This window comes from Coloeus monedula (assembly GCF_965178545.1).
Source record: "Coloeus monedula genome assembly, chromosome: 11".
Classification (NCBI taxonomy): domain Eukaryota; kingdom Metazoa; phylum Chordata; class Aves; order Passeriformes; family Corvidae; genus Coloeus; species Coloeus monedula.
This window is the reverse complement of record NC_138791.1, coordinates 5,034,448-5,040,447: the sequence shown is the minus strand read 5'-3', so window position 1 is coordinate 5,040,447 and position 6,000 is coordinate 5,034,448.

Sequence of the window (6,000 nt, the reverse complement as noted above, 5' to 3'; positions counted from 1 at the left end):
AAAAGGATCTACAAGTAAGAGGAGGGATTTTTCATCTATCTGAATAGAAACCAACATCATCCTCCTTCACTTATTTCCCTTAAAGAGCTCCAGGTTGTCTGTGAACTCAGCTACAGGAGTCAACAGAACTGGAGCAAAAACTCCTGGTGCCTTCCACTGAAACCAGTCCAGGACAATTCATGGGTTTTCAGTCAGTTTTACTGAGGCTGATGCAAATGACAAGAGCAGCACAGCACAGGACCACAACTCTATGGCTCTACTACTGGCTTTTCCTGATACTGTTTTAAGCAGTGCTATTCATTTAATAAGGAAAAACACATCGATTTGAACAGAAAACAAGGTACACAGCTGAGCTGGTCAGGAATTCTTTGATGAAATACCAAATAAGACTTTTAACCTGATGTGGGAAAAAACTTGGCTGAAGGAATAAACAAAATGTAAATACCAACTTACCTGATACTAACAGGTGTTTTCCTGTAGTTGTCACATTGCTTGCATTGCTCCTGAGTCACAGTATGAAAATCCCTTACCAGAAGAATCAGGCCAATAGGAGTATCCACATGAGACCAGGAACATTAAAAAGAGGAAAAAAAAATACTTACACCTGAGTCAGCATCAACCAGACTGAATCACTGTCAGACAAATAAGGAAGTTAGAAAACTCTCTCTGATGGGTATTTTGTTTGGGAATTTCCTCTTCCATATAACTTGAGATATTTTAAATCAGTTTTTGCTGCAGAAGCTGATTAAAGGAACAATGAGGGGAAATCAAATGTTCCTCAAAATTAAGTATTATATTAATAACATTAGATGACAGTGTTCTCTAAATCCAGTCTCCTGACTGTTGACATATATAGTGATAAATTACTTCCACAATTTTTTGATACATAACAATGCATTTATGAACATACATGGCTAGCATAGTTTGCCCAGCATGCACATTATAATATTATTTGGGTTTTTCACAATAATGCACTCTCAAGTCAAGTATTGAAGCTGGAGACAGAAGGATTCACCCCAGTGAAACCACAAGAGAGGAGAATCAGGACAGTAACCATGCTCAGTTATCTGTGAGGAATGCTGGTATATAACTTGCATTATATTTTATCCCATTTACTGTGAAAGCATTAGAGGACTCTAATCCCAATTGCCATAAATGTGTCTTTGCTTTAGTTGATGCTCACGTTTATCCTCTACATATTAGACTAAAATACACGTTTCTCTCTTCACTCAGTGGTTCATCCCTTTGCCTCAGCACTTGACCTCTTTACAGCTTAAAGAGGTCTTCAAGTAAGAGGAGGGATTTTTCACCCATCTGAATAGAAACTAACATCTTCCTCCATTACTTATTTTACCTTAAAGAGCTCCAGGTTGTCTGTGAACTCGACTACAGGAGTCAACACAACTGGAGCAAAAACTCCTGGTGCCTTCCACTGAAACCAGTACAGGACAATTCATGGGTTTTCAGTCAGCTTTTTAGTGGTTTTTAAAAGTGGTTTTCAAAAGCGGTTGCTCTGCATTGATGAAATCAAAGGATGGAACTGTCATAACATCACTAAAACTCCTCCATCACCTTCAGCATCTTAAATCTACATTTTGGTCTCCGGTCCACTGGACTGTACAGAGCTCTAGTTCTACACATTAGAAAACCCCCATTTGGTCATGACATTTTGCTCCTAAGTTTTTATGGCAATAATTAAAAGTAATTTTCAATGCCACAGTTCATTTCATTAAAATTAAGTATTTCTAATCAAATACATTAATCCCTCTTGAACAAGTGTGTCTGTGCACAGGAACAGAAGAAAATACAAAGCTTTCATGGCAATTTAGGCAGATAGAATACAGAAAATATAGTTATTAATTTTAATCTGACTGAAGTTCACAGAGCATTTCTGCCAATCCTCAACACTGAAGGGAAAGAATAAATAATTTCCCTACTGACTTCTGCTTCAATAGGATATAGAAACCAGATGAAAATATTGCTTTTTATAATCACTGGGCTAATCAAACATTTCTGGCAGACTCTGTAGCAAGTGAAGGACTACAAAAGAATATTTTAGTCTTCTTTGAAAAGTGTATAAGTGAGAAGAAATGAGATTTTTAGTGACTCACTAGATACTTGTGTAACATTAAGTGAATTTTGTCTAGGCAACACTTAGGAAAAAGAATGCTTTTGTTATTCCAAACCTTTATCTTTTAAATGGAAGTATGAGAAATATCCATCATTCACACTCAATTTATTCTTGAAGAATCCTAGAGCTGCACTTCCAGTACTAAGGAGTCTAAAGTTACTCAGCCAAACATTCTACTTTCCTGCCCCCTTACAGCTGTTGTCACATCTTTTCAAGTCACAAGATGTCAATTTACACGGGATTGGGTGAAAAGGGCTCCTTTCAGGCACAACTATGGGAAAAACATAAACAGTGGCAGATTTTTTCCTCCCAAAAACTCAGGTGTCAAATTCAAATGATCACATGAGAATGTCACAAGAAGTTTCTAGCTAACACATCTGCATGATAAAAGTTGACCCAAACACACTCTATAGATTCAGAAAATAAAGAAGTCCCTGCTTTTCATACTTTTTAAAGATAATTTTGTTCTAGTATTGGTTTCCAATAATTTGAACAGTAAAATTATCATCTGTGATGTTGTGCTTGTTTCAAGCAGAACTTTCAGTCATTTGGCAATAGCCAAGTACCACAGGGAAGAATCACATCATAAAAATATGACCTGCCACACATGTGTAAAGGCTCACTAAGTTTGAATGTAACATCATTAAACATCCTGATTTTTTTTTTCCCCTTTGCTATTTCAAATGTATTTCTTTTGCTTACATTAAAGCACAAATAGAAAATTAAAGGGTCCACATGAGTGGTTAGGAAACTAAGTGTGCTCTGCAAAGAACATAATAGGATTAGGAAAACAGTAGCATTTCTTGTTAAGTAGGGAGCAAGGAGACTGTTTATGAGGTTTGGGGGTTACTTGATCTATTCAGGAAAGCGTCTTAGAGAGCAGCAGCTGATCACAGGTGGAAGGCGTGGGGCACAAGGGCACATAAAACATGCCCTGAGCACAAGAAGGAGCAATTCATTCCTTTCATCTCTTCTGTGCCCTACTAAAAGGGGAGATTAATATTTCAACAACTACTGCAAATTGACTAAAGGAAAATATTTTATCCCATTCTGCAAAACTTTACTCAGTAACTAAGGAAAAAACCCAGTAACAGAGTCACCAAAAGTTTGGTAAAGAACAGAGGACAAGGAAAGGAAGCACAATAATATGGATGCAAAAGGATTTTCACATTTAAATGAGATTCAGCCTCATGAATCATTAACATTTCCATCTCACAAGGACAAGTTATCTCAAGACATCTATCTAACTGCTTTGATGTTCTTTAAAGGGGACATAAATACAATTCCTTCTATTACATTGCTGCTGTAACAAGCTTGGTGTGGTTTCGTTTTTTGTTGTTTGGGGTTTGTTTTTTTGTTGTTTGGGGGATTTTTAACCACTGTAGTTACATTTTCAACAACTACACAAAGCAGCTTTCCATTCAGAGAAAACAGCAGAATTTTAAGCCTAAATCAGTCTGTGAGACAAAGATAAACATCTTCTGCTTCATGATGGAAATCATTCTGATTTTGCAATTGATGATTAGTAAAGCTACAAGCCAAGTGATGAAACCTGACACCCTGGACAAGCCCCAGCTCCTGACAGAGTAGACAAACTTCAGCAGCCATGGAACTGAACCCTGCACTATGTTTCCATTTGCCAACTTCCTTGTGGATAAAAGCACTACATGGATTGTAATACATGCCTGAGCACCACTGGTTTAGATCATTTTCTACAAAGCATCTCATTTTACATGTTTCATTTATAATGCAAATAAACAACAAAAGAAGGTCACTAACACATGACCTTTTGTCTAAAGACAGTGTTTGCCCTTGTCAAGAACTGCATTCCTTCAAATGCCCTGGGGACTCTGCATGAATGATTTTGCATCTGAAGTTCCTTACCTGTACTTCACCTATGTCTGAGCTAACAAAACACCAAAGCTCCGTAAGTTACTCTCGATTTCAACACTCGGAAGTGAAGTTTGCAGCTGCGCTGGGCTGTGACAGAGCACACTGTTGCTCTTTATCCTGGTTTTCCCCAGTGGAGAAGGGTTTTGTTCCTCTCTGAGGAATGATAACCCTGAAAGCTAAGCCTGAGCACTTGCTCCCAGCTCTTCACCTGAAGCCTCTGCAATGCTGTCAAAAATGGGTTTTAAACACTGCCATAGTAGCAGCATCTCTTCCTTAGAGGTCTGCTTTTCAAACCCTCTCCTGTATCATGTAGCTGCTGGATTTCAAGCCTGAAAACCCTGATATTTCAGGAGCCCACCTAACACTGACTGAATTTTACCAGAACTCCTTTTGGGACAGCAAGTGGTCCAGGACACAGTTTGAAATAACCAAAGTTATAAGTGACAGATCTTTTGTTAGTAATACGCTGATGACAAGAGGGCCGAGACCTGAACACCCTCTCCATTCTTGCACTGTACAACATTTAAGAGACTTCACTAATAAAAGCAGATTATAACAATTAAATATATGTAATCCTTTTCATGAAAATATAATCAGAAAACGTTACATTATTTTATGCTATTTATGCAAAGATCCCCCATATGTAGCAAGCTATTCTGAAATGCAAGTTTATTGGAAACCAGACACAGCACATCCTGCAAGCCTGGACTCTGTGGATGAACACTCCCCAACAGCAGCAGCCCCAAACTGGAGCAATTTGAGCCATCACAGGCCCAGATGTGGTTTCTTTATCTTTTCAGTTCATTCTGCTTGCCCTGCAGCTGAACTTAACCTATTAATATATAACAGTAAGGAAAGATTTCCTCTGGAGACAGCAATGCACTTAAAACAATAGGTAGCTGGTATTATTTTCATCTTACAGCAAAAGCAACGTAACAGCTCTCCTGGTCTCCAAACACCTCATCCTTTAGAGCACATTCCATTTTACTGGGATCACAGGAGACAATTTCTCCCAAATCAGGCACAACATTGGTGCAAACCAGCACCTTCCTCATCTGCAGCATTAAATAAAACATGAATCAGAATCTCAAAGAACAACAGGCTGCTTCTCTCAAGTATGTTGTGAAGTACCAAAAATTTCTACAGAACACGGCAGAAACATGATGTGAAGACATTAGAAACCAGCACAAGCACACCAGTTAAACTGCTGCTTTGGTCAAGTTAATTAACAGTCTTAATGATCCTACCAAAGTCAGAATGGTGAGAAACATACAGACCTACTGGTTTTAGACTCCGGGGAAAATACTCTTTTACAGAAAGGTTTGGGGCTTGATGTGGGTGTATTAGCCACAACCAGTCCCCAGGGACAACAGTACAAACAATTCCTCTCATCACTTGAGCTGCACCATTATTCTTACACTGACGTGACACTCTCCCTACAATCCCACCCCCTCTCACTAATAAATGCTTAGATAAAAACTCCCACTATCTCCACCAAACAGGACCACTTCCTCATTACTGTGCTAACAGCACACTGAGCTGGAGAATCAAGAAAAGATGAGCACAACCTTTTCAATCTATTCCATGTGACAACTAAGAAAATCCTCTCTACCAGTCTATGCCAGGAAGATGACAATTAACCTATCCTGGACAGCAGCATGCACATCAATCAGAATTGTCAAGCAAAACAAAGTGGTGCCCAGTTCAGAGCTGCACTGGCCTCAGGCAGGCAGCTTTCCTGCTTCTCTGGATCACAGAGAAACTTTCAGCACCTTGCAGAGTGAAACTTAGGTAATGATGGACAGTTTTAAACACCCACACCTGAAAGTCACGACCATCATTCGTGCTCATTCGCACGTACCTGGCAATAAGGCAGATTTTCAATAGAAATCTCTGTAAGATTAGGGTGCCTCTGTGCTGCGGGATAATAAGTTCTTAAAAGTACCAATTTGAATGCTCTCTGCAAAGTAGATTTA